The sequence below is a fragment of the Camelus bactrianus genome, chromosome 3 (genome assembly GCF_048773025.1).
Source record: "Camelus bactrianus isolate YW-2024 breed Bactrian camel chromosome 3, ASM4877302v1, whole genome shotgun sequence".
Classification (NCBI taxonomy): Eukaryota; Metazoa; Chordata; class Mammalia; order Artiodactyla; family Camelidae; genus Camelus; species Camelus bactrianus.
In genome coordinates this window covers 107,737,103-107,752,609 of record NC_133541.1, presented here as the reverse complement: position 1 = coordinate 107,752,609, position 15,507 = coordinate 107,737,103, and the positions used below count along the sequence as shown (strand labels likewise).

At 47.6% G+C, this 15,507-nt stretch overlaps 1 protein-coding gene across 3 annotated transcripts in view; it reads right to left on the bottom strand.

Annotated features, from left to right (window-relative positions):
- Positions 1–15,507, bottom strand: part of HMGXB3 (HMG-box containing 3) — a 291,394-nt gene that overhangs the window by 29,640 nt on the left and 246,247 nt on the right. The window lies entirely within an intron of this gene.

The window sequence follows — 15,507 nt, the reverse complement described above, 5'->3', positions numbered from 1 at the left end:
ATCAAATCTGCACTCCTCAAGTTCCATCTCCTCTCCCCTCAAATCTCCTCACATCTCCTCCAATCCCCTCTCAATTTCCATCAAGTCTCTTCAAATCTCCTCTCCCCTCAAATCTCCTCTCTCCTCCTCCAATCCCCTCTCAATTTCAATTGTCTCCTCAAATGTCCTGTCTTCTAATCTCCTCCCCTCTCCTCTTTTCCTCCAATCTCCTCAAGCCCCTCAAATCTCCTCAAATCCATCCTCTCCTCCAATCTCCTCTCCTCAGTTTCAATCAAATCTCCTCTCCTCAAACCCCTCCAATCCCCTCTAATCTCTTTTCATCTCCTCTCTCAATCTCCTCTCCTCCAATCCCCTCTCCTCTCTCCAAACTCCTCTCCTCAAAGCCCCTCAAATCTACACTCACTCCTCAAATCTCTCCTCTTGAAATCATGTCCTCTCCTCCAAACCCCTCCAATCTCTTCTAATATCCTCTACTCTCCTCCAATCTCCTCTCCGGAAATCTCTCCTCACCTCTAATCCCGTCCTCTCCTCCAATTCCCTCTCCTCAGTTTCAATCAAATCTCCTCAAATCCCCTCTCCTCCAATCCCCTCTCAATTTCAATTGTCTCCTCAAATGTCCTGTCTTCTAATCTCCTCCCCTCTCCTCTTTTCCTCCAATCTCCTCAAGCCCCTCAAATCTCCTCAAATCCATCCTCTCCTCCAATCTCCTCTCCTCAGTTTCAATCAAATCTCCTCTCCTCAAACCCCTTCCAATCCCCTCTAATCTCTTTTCATCTCCTCTCTCAATCTCCTCTCCTCCAATCCCCTCTCCTCTCTCCAAACTCCTCTCCTCAAAGCCCCTCAAATCTACACTCACTCCTCAAATCTCTCCTCTTGAAATCATGTCCTCTCCTCCAAACCCCTCCAATCTCTTCTAATATCCTCTACTCTCCTCCAATCTCCTCTCCGGAAATCTCTCCTCACCTCTAATCCCGTCCTCTCCTCCAATTCCCTCTCCTCAGTTTCAATCAAATCTCCTCCAATCCCCTCTCAATTTCCATCAAGTCTCCTCAAATCTCCTGTCTTCAAATCTCAAATTCCCTCTCCTCCTTCCTCCAATCTCCTCTCCTCAAAGCCCCTCAAATCCCCTCTCCTCCAATCCCTCAAATCTCTTCTGTCCTATCCTCTTTTCATCAAATCTGCACTCCTCAAGTTCCATCTCCTCTCCCCTCAAATCTCCTCACATCTCCTCCAATCCCCTCTCAATTTCCATCAAGTCTCTTCAAATCTCCTCTCCCCTCAAATCTCCTCTCTCCTCCTCCAATCCCCTCTCAATTTCAATTGTCTCCTCAAATGTCCTGTCTTCTAATCTCCTCCCCTCTCCTCTTTTCCTCCAATCTCCTCAAGCCCCTCAAATCTCCTCAAATCCATCCTCTCCTCCAATCTCCTCTCCTAAGTTTCAATCAAATCTCCTCTCCTCAAACCCCTCCAATCCCCTCTAATCTCTTTTCATCTCCTCTCTCAATCTCCTCTCCTCCAATCCCCTCTCCTCTCTCCAAACTCCTCTCCTCAAAGCCCCTCAAATCTACACTCACTCCTCAAATCTCTCCTCTTGAAATCATGTCCTCTCCTCCAAACCCCTCCAATCTCTTCTAATATCCTCTACTCTCCTCCAATCTCCTCTCCGGAAATCTCTCCTCACCTCTAATCCCGTCCTCTCCTCCAATTCCCTCTCCTCAGTTTCAATCAAATCTCCTCAAATCCCCTCTCCTCCAATCCCCTCTCAATTTCCATCAAGTCTCCTCAAATCTCCTGTCTTCAAATCTCAAATTCCCTCTCCTCCTTCCTCCAATCTCCTCTCCTCAAAGCCCCTCAAATCCCCTCTCCTCCAATCCCTCAAATCTCTTCTGTCCTATCCTCTTTTCATCAAATCTGCACTCCTCAAGTTCCATCTCCTCTCCCCTCAAATCTCCTCACATCTCCTCCAATCCCCTCTCAATTTTCATCAAGTCTCTTCAAATCTCCTCTCCCCTCAAATCTCCTCTCTCCTCCTCCAATCCCCTCTCAATTTCAATTGTCTCCTCAAATGTCCTGTCTTCTAATCTCCTCCCCTCTCCTCTTTTCCTCCAATCTCCTCAAGCCCCTCAAATCTCCTCAAATCCATCCTCTCCTCCAATCTCCTCTCCTCAGTTTCAATCAAATCTCCTCTCCTCAAACCCCTCCAATCCCCTCTAATCTCTTTTCATCTCCTCTCTCAATCTCCTCTCCTCCAATCCCCTCTCCTCTCTCCAAACTCCTCTCCTCAAAGCCCCTCAAATCTACACTCACTCCTCAAATCTCTCCTCTTGAAATCATGTCCTCTCCTCCAAACCCCTCCAATCTCTTCTAATATCCTCTACTCTCCTCCAATCTCCTCCCCGGAAATCTCTCCTCACCTCTAATCCCGTCCTCTCCTCCAATTCCCTCTCCTCAGTTTCAATCAAATCTCCTCAAATCCCCTCTCCTCCAATCCCCTCTCAATTTCCATCAAGTCTCCTCAAATCTCCTGTCTTCAAATCTCAAATTCTCTCTCCTCCTTCCTCCAACCTCCTCTCCTCCAATCCCTCAAATCTCTTCTGTCCTATCCTCTTTTCATCAAATCTGCACTCCTCAAGTTCCATCTCCTCTCCCCTCAAATCTCCTCACATCTCCTCCAATCCCCTCTCAATTTCCATCAAGTCTCTTCAAATCTCCTCTCCCCTCAAATCTCCTCTCTCCTCCTCCAATCCCCTCTCAATTTCAATTGTCTCCTCAAATGTCCTGTCTTCTAATCTCCTCCCCTCTCCTCTTTTCCTCCAATCTCCTCAAGCCCCTCAAATCTCCTCAAATCCATCCTCTCCTCCAATCTCCTCTCCTCAGTTTCAATCAAATCTCCTCTCCTCAAACCCCTCCAATCCCCTCTAATCTCTTTTCATCTCCTCTCTCAATCTCCTCTCCTCCAACCCCCTCTCCTCTCTCCAAACTCCTCTCCTCAAAGCCCCTCAAATCTACACTCACTCCTCAAATCTCTCCTCTTGAAATCATGTCCTCTCCTCCAAACCCCTCCAATCTCTTCTAATATCCTCTACTCTCCTCCAATCTCCTCTCCGGAAATCTCTCCTCACCTCTAATCCCGTCCTCTCCTCCAATTCCCTCTCCTCAGTTTCAATCAAATCTCCTCAAATCCCCTCTCCTCCAATCCCCTCTCAATTTCAATTGTCTCCTCAAATGTCCTGTCTTCTAATCTCCTCCCCTCTCCTCTTTTCCTCCAATCTCCTCAAGCCCCTCAAATCTCCTCAAATCCATCCTCTCCTCCAATCTCCTCTCCTCAGTTTCAATCAAATCTCCTCTCCTCAAACCCCTTCCAATCCCCTCTAATCTCTTTTCATCTCCTCTCTCAATCTCCTCTCCTCCAATCCCCTCTCCTCTCTCCAAACTCCTCTCCTCAAAGCCCCTCAAATCTACACTCACTCCTCAAATCTCTCCTCTTGAAATCATGTCCTCTCCTCCAAACCCCTCCAATCTCTTCTAATATCCTCTACTCTCCTCCAATCTCCTCTCCGGAAATCTCTCCTCACCTCTAATCCCGTCCTCTCCTCCAATTCCCTCTCCTCAGTTTCAATCAAATCTCCTCAAATCCCCTCTCCTCCAATCCCCTCTCAATTTCCATCAAGTCTCCTCAAATCTCCTGTCTTCAAAACTCAAATTCCCTCTCCTCCTTCCTCCAATCTCCTCTCCTCAAAGCCCCTCAAATCCCCTCTCCTCCAATCCCTCAAATCTCTTCTGTCCTATCCTCTTTTCATCAAATCTGCACTCCTCAAGTTCCATCTCCTCTCCCCTCAAATCTCCTCACATCTCCTCCAATCCCCTCTCAATTTCCATCAAGTCTCTTCAAATCTCCTCTCCCCTCAAATCTCCTCTCTCCTCCTCCAATCCCCTCTCAATTTCAATTGTCTCCTCAAATGTCCTGTCTTCTAATCTCCTCCCCTCTCCTCTTTTCCTCCAATCTCCTCAAGCCCCTCAAATCTCCTCAAATCCATCCTCTCCTCCAATCTCCTCTCCTCAGTTTCAATCAAATCTCCTCTCCTCAAACCCCTCCAATCCCCTCTAATCTCTTTTCATCTCCTCTCTCAATCTCCTCTCCTCCAATCCCCTCTCCTCTCTCCAAACTCCTCTCCTCAAAGCCCCTCAAATCTACACTCACTCCTCAAATCTCTCCTCTTGAAATCATGTCCTCTCCTCCAAACCCCTCCAATCTCTTCTAATATCCTCTACTCTCCTCCAATCTCCTCTCCGGAAATCTCTCCTCACCTCTAATCCCGTCCTCTCCTCCAATTCCCTCTCCTCAGTTTCAATCAAATCTCCTCAAATCCCCTCTCCTCCAATCCCCTCTCAATTTCCATCAAGTCTCCTCAAATCTCCTGTCTTCAAATCTCAAATTCCCTCTCCTCCTTCCTCCAATCTCCTCTCCTCAAAGCCCCTCAAATTCCCTCTCCTCCAATCCCTCAAATCTCTTCTGTCCTATCCTCTTTTCATCAAATCTGCACTCCTCAAGTTCCATCTCCTCTCCCCTCAAATCTCCTCACATCTCCTCCAATCCCCTCTCAATTTCCATCAAGTCTCTTCAAATCTCCTCTCCCCTCAAATCTCCTCTCTCCTCCTCCAATCCCCTCTCAATTTCAATTGTCTCCTCAAATGTCCTGTCTTCTAATCTCCTCCCCTCTCCTCTTTTCCTCCAATCTCCTCAAGCCCCTCAAATCTCCTCAAATCCATCCTCTCCTCCAATCTCCTCTCCTCAGTTTCAATCAAATCTCCTCTCCTCAAACCCCTCCAATCCCCTCTAATCTCTTTTCATCTCCTCTCTCAATCTCCTCTCCTCCAATCCCCTCTCCTCTCTCCAAACTCCTCTCCTCAAAGCCCCTCAAATCTACACTCACTCCTCAAATCTCTCCTCTTGAAATCATGTCCTCTCCTCCAAACCCCTCCAATCTCTTCTAATATCCTCTACTCTCCTCCAATCTCCTCTCCGGAAATCTCTCCTCACCTCTAATCCCGTCCTCTCCTCCAATTCCCTCTCCTCAGTTTCAATCAAATCTCCTCAAATCCCCTCTCCTCCAATCCCCTCTCAATTTCCATCAAGTCTCCTCAAATCTCCTGTCTTCAAATCTCAAATTCCCTCTCCTCCTTCCTCCAATCTCCTCTCCTCAAAGCCCCTCAAATCCCCTCTCCTCCAATCCCTCAAATCTCTTCTGTCCTATCCTCTTTTCATCAAATCTGCACTCCTCAAGTTCCATCTCCTCTCCCCTCAAATCTCCTCACATCTCCTCCAATCCCCTCTCAATTTCCATCAAGTCTCTTCAAATCTCCTCTCCCCTCAAATCTCCTCTCTCCTCCTCCAATCCCCTCTCAATTTCAATTGTCTCCTCAAATGTCCTGTCTTCTAATCTCCTCCCCTCTCCTCTTTTCCTCCAATCTCCTCAAGCCCCTCAAATCTCCTCAAATCCATCCTCTCCTCCAATCTCCTCTCCTCAGTTTCAATCAAATCTCCTCTCCTCAAACCCCTCCAATCCCCTCTAATCTCTTTTCATCTCCTCTCTCAATCTCCTCTCCTCCAATCCCCTCTCCTCTCTCCAAACTCCTCTCCTCAAAGCCCCTCAAATCTACACTCACTCCTCAAATCTCTCCTCTTGAAATCATGTCCTCTCCTCCAAACCCCTCCAATCTCTTCTAATATCCTCTACTCTCCTCCAATCTCCTCTCCGGAAATCTCTCCTCACCTCTAATCCCGTCCTCTCCTCCAATTCCCTCTCCTCAGTTTCAATCAAATCTCCTCAAATCCCCTCTCCTCCAATCCCCTCTCAATTTCCATCAAGTCTCCTCAAATCTCCTGTCTTCAAATCTCAAATTCCCTCTCCTCCTTCCTCCAATCTCCTCTCCTCAAAGCCCCTCAAATCCCCTCTCCTCCAATCCCTCAAATCTCTTCTGTCCTATCCTCTTTTCATCAAATCTGCACTCCTCAAGTTCCATCTCCTCTCCCCTCAAATCTCCTCACATCTCCTCCAATCCCCTCTCAATTTCCATCAAGTCTCTTCAAATCTCCTCTCCCCTCAAATCTCCTCTCTCCTCCTCCAATCCCCTCTCAATTTCAATTGTCTCCTCAAATGTCCTGTCTTCTAATCTCCTCCCCTCTCCTCTTTTCCTCCAATCTCCTCAAGCCCCTCAAATCTCCTCAAATCCATCCTCTCCTCCAATCTCCTCTCCTCAGTTTCAATCAAATCTCCTCTCCTCAAACCCCTCCAATCCCCTCTAATCTCTTTTCATCTCCTCTCTCAATCTCCTCTCCTCCAATCCCCTCTCCTCTCTCCAAACTCCTCTCCTCAAAGCCCCTCAAATCTACACTCACTCCTCAAATCTCTCCTCTTGAAATCATGTCCTCTCCTCCAAACCCCTCCAATCTCTTCTAATATCCTCTACTCTCCTCCAATCTCCTCTCCGGAAATCTCTCCTCACCTCTAATCCCGTCCTCTCCTCCAATTCCCTCTCCTCAGTTTCAATCAAATCTCCTCAAATCCCCTCTCCTCCAATCCCCTCTCAATTTCAATTGTCTCCTCAAATGTCCTGTCTTCTAATCTCCTCCCCTCTCCTCTTTTCCTCCAATCTCCTCAAGCCCCTCAAATCTCCTCAAATCCATCCTCTCCTCCAATCTCCTCTCCTCAGTTTCAATCAAATCTCCTCTCCTCAAACCCCTCCAATCCCCTCTAATCTCTTTTCATCTCCTCTCTCAATCTCCTCTCCTCCAATCCCCTCTCCTCTCTCCAAACTCCTCTCCTCAAAGCCCCTCAAATCTACACTCACTCCTCAAATCTCTCCTCTTGAAATCATGTCCTCTCCTCCAAACCCCTCCAATCTCTTCTAATATCCTCTACTCTCCTCCAATCTCCTCTCCGGAAATCTCTCCTCACCTCTAATCCCGTCCTCTCCTCCAATTCCCTCTCCTCAGTTTCAATCAAATCTCCTCAAATCCCCTCTCCTCCAATCCCCTCTCAATTTCCATCAAGTCTCCTCAAATCTCCTGTCTTCAAATCTCAAATTCCCTCTCCTCCTTCCTCCAATCTCCTCTCCTCAAAGCCCCTCAAATCCCCTCTCCTCCAATCCCTCAAATCTCTTCTGTCCTATCCTCTTTTCATCAAATCTGCACTCCTCAAGTTCCATCTCCTCTCCCCTCAAATCTCCTCACATCTCCTCCAATCCCCTCTCAATTTCCATCAAGTCTCTTCAAATCTCCTCTCCCCTCAAATCTCCTCTCTCCTCCTCCAATCCCCTCTCAATTTCAATTGTCTCCTCAAATGTCCTGTCTTCTAATCTCCTCCCCTCTCCTCTTTTCCTCCAATCTCCTCAAGCCCCTCAAATCTCCTCAAATCCATCCTCTCCTCCAATCTCCTCTCCTCAGTTTCAATCAAATCTCCTCTCCTTAAACCCCTCCAATCCCCTCTAATCTCTTTTCATCTCCTCTCTCAATCTCCTCTCCTCCAATCCCCTCTCCTCTCTCCAAACTCCTCTCCTCAAAGCCCCTCAAGTCTACACTCACTCCTCAAATCTCTCCTCTTGAAATCATGTCCTCTCCTCCAAACCCCTCCAATCTCTTCTAATATCCTCTACTCTCCTCCAATCTCCTCTCCGGAAATCTCTCCTCACCTCTAATCCCGTCCTCTCCTCCAATTCCCTCTCCTCAGTTTCAATCAAATCTCCTCAAATCCCCTCTCCTCCAATCCCCTCTCAATTTCCATCAAGTCTCCTCAAATCTCCTGTCTTCAAATCTCAAATTCTCTCTCCTCCTTCCTCCAACCTCCTCTCCTCCAATCCCTCAAATCTCTTCTGTCCTATCCTCTTTTCATCAAATCTGCACTCCTCAAGTTCCATCTCCTCTCCCCTCAAATCTCCTCACATCTCCTCCAATCCCCTCTCAATTTCCATCAAGTCTCTTCAAATCTCCTCTCCCCTCAAATCTCCTCTCTCCTCCTCCAATCCCCTCTCAATTTCAATTGTCTCCTCAAATGTCCTGTCTTCTAATCTCCTCCCCTCTCCTCTTTTCCTCCAATCTCCTCAAGCCCCTCAAATCTCCTCAAATCCATCCTCTCCTCCAATCTCCTCTCCTCAGTTTCAATCAAATCTCCTCTCCTCAAACCCCTCCAATCCCCTCTAATCTCTTTTCATCTCCTCTCTCAATCTCCTCTCCTCCAATCCCCTCTCCTCTCTCCAAACTCCTCTCCTCAAAGCCCCTCAAATCTACACTCACTCCTCAAATCTCTCCTCTTGAAATCATGTCCTCTCCTCCAAACCCCTCCAATCTCTTCTAATATCCTCTACTCTCCTCCAATCTCCTCTCCGGAAATCTCTCCTCACCTCTAATCCCGTCCTCTCCTCCAATTCCCTCTCCTCAGTTTCAATCAAATCTCCTCAAATCCCCTCTCCTCCAATCCCCTCTCAATTTCAATTGTCTCCTCAAATGTCCTGTCTTCTAATCTCCTCCCCTCTCCTCTTTTCCTCCAATCTCCTCAAGCCCCTCAAATCTCCTCAAATCCATCCTCTCCTCCAATCTCCTCTCCTCAGTTTCAATCAAATCTCCTCTCCTCAAACCCCTTCCAATCCCCTCTAATCTCTTTTCATCTCCTCTCTCAATCTCCTCTCCTCCAATCCCCTCTCCTCTCTCCAAACTCCTCTCCTCAAAGCCCCTCAAATCTACACTCACTCCTCAAATCTCTCCTCTTGAAATCATGTCCTCTCCTCCAAACCCCTCCAATCTCTTCTAATATCCTCTACTCTCCTCCAATCTCCTCTCCGGAAATCTCTCCTCACCTCTAATCCCGTCCTCTCCTCCAATTCCCTCTCCTCAGTTTCAATCAAATCTCCTCAAATCCCCTCTCCTCCAATCCCCTCTCAATTTCCATCAAGTCTCCTCAAATCTCCTGTCTTCAAATCTCAAATTCCCTCTCCTCCTTCCTCCAATCTCCTCTCCTCAAAGCCCCTCAAATCCCCTCTCCTCCAATCCCTCAAATCTCTTCTGTCCTATCCTCTTTTCATCAAATCTGCACTCCTCAAGTTCCATCTCCTCTCCCCTCAAATCTCCTCACATCTCCTCCAATCCCCTCTCAATTTCCATCAAGTCTCTTCAAATCTCCTCTCCCCTCAAATCTCCTCTCTCCTCCTCCAATCCCCTCTCAATTTCAATTGTCTCCTCAAATGTCCTGTCTTCTAATCTCCTCCCCTCTCCTCTTTTCCTCCAATCTCCTCAAGCCCCTCAAATCTCCTCAAATCCATCCTCTCCTCCAATCTCCTCTCCTCAGTTTCAATCAAATCTCCTCTCCTCAAACCCCTCCAATCCCCTCTAATCTCTTTTCATCTCCTCTCTCAATCTCCTCTCCTCCAATCCCCTCTCCTCTCTCCAAACTCCTCTCCTCAAAGCCCCTCAAATCTACACTCACTCCTCAAATCTCTCCTCTTGAAATCATGTCCTCTCCTCCAAACCCCTCCAATCTCTTCTAATATCCTCTACTCTCCTCCAATCTCCTCTCCGGAAATCTCTCCTCACCTCTAATCCCGTCCTCTCCTCCAATTCCCTCTCCTCAGTTTCAATCAAATCTCCTCAAATCCCCTCTCCTCCAATCCCCTCTCAATTTCCATCAAGTCTCCTCAAATCTCCTGTCTTCAAATCTCAAATTCCCTCTCCTCCTTCCTCCAATCTCCTCTCCTCAAAGCCCCTCAAATTCCCTCTCCTCCAATCCCTCAAATCTCTTCTGTCCTATCCTCTTTTCATCAAATCTGCACTCCTCAAGTTCCATCTCCTCTCCCCTCAAATCTCCTCACATCTCCTCCAATCCCCTCTCAATTTCCATCAAGTCTCTTCAAATCTCCTCTCCCCTCAAATCTCCTCTCTCCTCCTCCAATCCCCTCTCAATTTCAATTGTCTCCTCAAATGTCCTGTCTTCTAATCTCCTCCCCTCTCCTCTTTTCCTCCAATCTCCTCAAGCCCCTCAAATCTCCTCAAATCCATCCTCTCCTCCAATCTCCTCTCCTCAGTTTCAATCAAATCTCCTCTCCTCAAACCCCTCCAATCCCCTCTAATCTCTTTTCATCTCCTCTCTCAATCTCCTCTCCTCCAATCCCCTCTCCTCTCTCCAAACTCCTCTCCTCAAAGCCCCTCAAATCTACACTCACTCCTCAAATCTCTCCTCTTGAAATCATGTCCTCTCCTCCAAACCCCTCCAATCTCTTCTAATATCCTCTACTCTCCTCCAATCTCCTCTCCGGAAATCTCTCCTCACCTCTAATCCCGTCCTCTCCTCCAATTCCCTCTCCTCAGTTTCAATCAAATCTCCTCAAATCCCCTCTCCTCCAATCCCCTCTCAATTTCCATCAAGTCTCCTCAAATCTCCTGTCTTCAAATCTCAAATTCCCTCTCCTCCTTCCTCCAATCTCCTCTCCTCAAAGCCCCTCAAATCCCCTCTCCTCCAATCCCTCAAATCTCTTCTGTCCTATCCTCTTTTCATCAAATCTGCACTCCTCAAGTTCCATCTCCTCTCCCCTCAAATCTCCTCACATCTCCTCCAATCCCCTCTCAATTTCCATCAAGTCTCTTCAAATCTCCTCTCCCCTCAAATCTCCTCTCTCCTCCTCCAATCCCCTCTCAATTTCAATTGTCTCCTCAAATGTCCTGTCTTCTAATCTCCTCCCCTCTCCTCTTTTCCTCCAATCTCCTCAAGCCCCTCAAATCTCCTCAAATCCATCCTCTCCTCCAATCTCCTCTCCTCAGTTTCAATCAAATCTCCTCTCCTCAAACCCCTCCAATCCCCTCTAATCTCTTTTCATCTCCTCTCTCAATCTCCTCTCCTCCAATCCCCTCTCCTCTCTCCAAACTCCTCTCCTCAAAGCCCCTCAAATCTACACTCACTCCTCAAATCTCTCCTCTTGAAATCATGTCCTCTCCTCCAAACCCCTCCAATCTCTTCTAATATCCTCTACTCTCCTCCAATCTCCTCTCCGGAAATCTCTCCTCACCTCTAATCCCGTCCTCTCCTCCAATTCCCTCTCCTCAGTTTCAATCAAATCTCCTCAAATCCCCTCTCCTCCAATCCCCTCTCAATTTCAATTGTCTCCTCAAATGTCCTGTCTTCTAATCTCCTCCCCTCTCCTCTTTTCCTCCAATCTCCTCAAGCCCCTCAAATCTCCTCAAATCCATCCTCTCCTCCAATCTCCTCTCCTCAGTTTCAATCAAATCTCCTCTCCTCAAACCCCTCCAATCCCCTCTAATCTCTTTTCATCTCCTCTCTCAATCTCCTCTCCTCCAATCCCCTCTCCTCTCTCCAAACTCCTCTCCTCAAAGCCCCTCAAATCTACACTCACTCCTCAAATCTCTCCTCTTGAAATCATGTCCTCTCCTCCAAACCCCTCCAATCTCTTCTAATATCCTCTACTCTCCTCCAATCTCCTCTCCGGAAATCTCTCCTCACCTCTAATCCCGTCCTCTCCTCCAATTCCCTCTCCTCAGTTTCAATCAAATCTCCTCAAATCCCCTCTCCTCCAATCCCCTCTCAATTTCCATCAAGTCTCCTCAAATCTCCTGTCTTCAAATCTCAAATTCCCTCTCCTCCTTCCTCCAATCTCCTCTCCTCAAAGCCCCTCAAATCCCCTCTCCTCCAATCCCTCAAATCTCTTCTGTCCTATCCTCTTTTCATCAAATCTGCACTCCTCAAGTTCCATCTCCTCTCCCCTCAAATCTCCTCACATCTCCTCCAATCCCCTCTCAATTTCCATCAAGTCTCTTCAAATCTCCTCTCCCCTCAAATCTCCTCTCTCCTCCTCCAATCCCCTCTCAATTTCAATTGTCTCCTCAAATGTCCTGTCTTCTAATCTCCTCCCCTCTCCTCTTTTCCTCCAATCTCCTCAAGCCCCTCAAATCTCCTCAAATCCATCCTCTCCTCCAATCTCCTCTCCTCAGTTTCAATCAAATCTCCTCTCCTCAAACCCCTCCAATCCCCTCTAATCTCTTTTCATCTCCTCTCTCAATCTCCTCTCCTCCAATCCCCTCTCCTCTCTCCAAACTCCTCTCCTCAAAGCCCCTCAAATCTACACTCACTCCTCAAATCTCTCCTCTTGAAATCATGTCCTCTCCTCCAAACCCCTCCAATCTCTTCTAATATCCTCTACTCTCCTCCAATCTCCTCTCCGGAAATCTCTCCTCACCTCTAATCCCGTCCTCTCCTCCAATTCCCTCTCCTCAGTTTCAATCAAATCTCCTCAAATCCCCTCTCCTCCAATCCCCTCTCAATTTCCATCAAGTCTCCTCAAATCTCCTGTCTTCAAATCTCAAATTCCCTCTCCTCCTTCCTCCAATCTCCTCTCCTCAAAGCCCCTCAAATCCCCTCTCCTCCAATCCCTCAAATCTCTTCTGTCCTATCCTCTTTTCATCAAATCTGCACTCCTCAAGTTCCATCTCCTCTCCCCTCAAATCTCCTCACATCTCCTCTATTCCCCTCTCAATTTCGATCAAGTCTCTTCAACTCTCCTCTCCCCTCAAATCTCCTCTCTCCTCCTCCAATCCCCTCTCAATTTCAATTGTCTCCTCAAATGTCCTGTCTTCTAATCTCCTCCCCTCTCCTCTTTTCCTCCAATCTCCTCAAGCCCCTCAAATCTCCTCAAATCCATCCTCTCCTCCAATCTCCTCTCCTCAGTTTCAATCAAATCTCCTCTCCTCAAACCCCTTCCAATCCCCTCTAATCTCTTTTCATCACCTCTCTCAATCTCCTCTCCTCCAATCCCCTCTCCTCTCTCCAAACTCCTCTCCTCAAAGCCCCTCAAATCTACACTCACTCCTCAAATCTCTCCTCTTGAAATCATGTCCTCTCCTCCAAACCCCTCCAATCTCTTCTAATATCCTCTACTCTCCTCCAATCTCCTCTCCGGAAATCTCTCCTCACCTCTAATCCCGTCCTCTCCTCCAATTCCCTCTCCTCAGTTTCAATCAAATCTCCTCTCCTCAAACCCCTCCAATCCCCTCTAATCTCTTTTCATCTCCTCTCTCAATCTCCTCTCCTCCAATCCCCTCTCCTCTCTCCAAACTCCTCTCCTCAAAGCCCCTCAAATCTACACTCACTCCTCAAATCTCTCCTCTTGAAATCATGTCCTCTCCTCCAAACCCCTCCAATCTCTTCTAATATCCTCTACTCTCCTCCAATCTCCTCTCCGGAAATCTCTCCTCACCTCTAATCCCGTCCTCTCCTCCAATTCCCTCTCCTCAGTTTCAATCAAATCTCCTCAAATCCCCTCTCCTCCAATCCCCTCTCAATTTCCATCAAGTCTCCTCAAATCTCCTGTCTTCAAATCTCAAATTCCCTCTCCTCCTTCCTCCAATCTCCTCTCCTCAAAGCCCCTCAAATCCCCTCTCCTCCAATCCCTCAAATCTCTTCTGTCCTATCCTCTTTTCATCAAATCTGCACTCCTCAAGTTCCATCTCCTCTCTCCTCAAATCTCCTCACATCTTCTCCAATCCCCTCTCAATTTCCATCAAGTCTCTTCAAATCTCCTCTCCCCTCAAATCTCCTCTCTCCTCCTCCAATCCCCTCTCAATTTCAATTGTCTCCTCAAATGTCCTGTCTTCTAATCTCCTCCCCTCTCCTCTTTTCCTCCAATCTCCTCAAGCCCCTCAAATCTCCTCAAATCCATCCTCTCCTCCAATCTCCTCTCCTAAGTTTCAATCAAATCTCCTCTCCTCAAACCCCTCCAATCCCCTCTAATCTCTTTTCATCTCCTCTCTCAATCTCCTCTCCTCCAATCCCCTCTCCTCTCTCCAAACTCCTCTCCTCAAAGCCCCTCAAATCTACACTCACTCCTCAAATCTCTCCTCTTGAAATCATGTCCTCTCCTCCAAACCCCTCCAATCTGTTCTAATATCCTCTACTCTCCTCCAATCTCCTCTCCGGAAATCTCTCCTCACCTCTAATCCCGTCCTCTCCTCCAATTCCCTCTCCTCAGTTTCAATCAAATCTCCTCCAATCCCCTCTCAATTTCCATCAAGTCTCCTCAAATCTCCTGTCTTCAAATCTCAAATTCCCTCTCCTCCTTCCTCCAATCTCCTCTCCTCAAAGCCCCTCAAATCCCCTCTCCTCCAATCCCTCAAATCTCTTCTGTCCTATCCTCTTTTCATCAAATCTGCACTCCTCAAGTTCCATCTCCTCTCCCCTCAAATCTCCTCACATCTCCTCCAATCCCCTCTCAATTTCCATCAAGTCTCTTCAAATCTCCTCTCCCCTCAAATCTCCTCTCTCCTCCTCCAATCCCCTCTCAATTTCAATTGTCTCCTCAAATGTCCTGTCTTCTAATCTCCTCCCCTCTCCTCTTTTCCTCCAATCTCCTCAAGCCCCTCAAATCTCCTCAAATCCATCCTCTCCTCCAATCTCCTCTCCTAAGTTTCAATCAAATCTCCTCTCCTCAAACCCCTCCAATCCCCTCTAATCTCTTTTCATCTCCTCTCTCAATCTCCTCTCCTCCAATCCCCTCTCCTCTCTCCAAACTCCTCTCCTCAAAGCCCTCAAATCTACACTCACTCCTCAAATCTCTCCTCTTGAAATCATGTCCTCTCCTCCAAACCCCTCCAATCTATTCTAATATCCTCTACTCTCCTCCAATCTCCTCTCCGGAAATCTCTCCTCACCTCTAATCCCGTCCTCTCCTCCAATTCCCTCTCCTCAGTTTCAATCAAATCTCCTCAAATCCCCTCTCCTCCAATCCCCTCTCAATTTCAATTGTCTCCTCAAATGTCCTGTCTTCTAATCTCCTCCCCTCTCCTCTTTTCCTCCAATCTCCTCAAGCCCCTCAAATCTCCTCAAATCCATCCTCTCCTCCAATCTCCTCTCCTCAGTTTCAATCAAATCTCCTCTCCTCAAACCCCTTCCAATCCCCTCTAATCTCTTTTCATCTCCTCTCTCAATCTCCTCTCCTCCAATCCCCTCTCCTCTCTCCAAACTCCTCTCCTCAAAGCCCCTCAAATCTACACTCACTCCTCAAATCTCTCCTCTTGAAATCATGTCCTCTCCTCCAAACCCCTCCAATCTCTTCTAATATCCTCTACTCTCCTCCAATCTCCTCTCCGGAAATCTCTCCTCACCTCTAATCCCGTCCTCTCCTCCAATTCCCTCTCCTCAGTTTCAATCAAATCTCCTCAAATCCCCTCTCCTCCAATCCCCTCTCAATTTCCATCAAGTCTCCTCAAATCTCCTGTCTTCAAATCTCAAATTCCCTCTCCTCCTTCCTCCAATCTCCTCTCCTCAAAGCCCCTCAAATCCCCTCTCCTCCAATCCCTCAAATCTCTTCTGTCCTATCCTCTTTTCATCAAATCTGCACTCCTCAAGTTCCATCTCCTCTCCCCTCAAATCTCCTCACATCTCCTCCAATCCCCTCAATTTCCATCAAGTCTCTTCAAATCTCCTCTCCCCTCAAATCTCCTCTCTCCTCCTC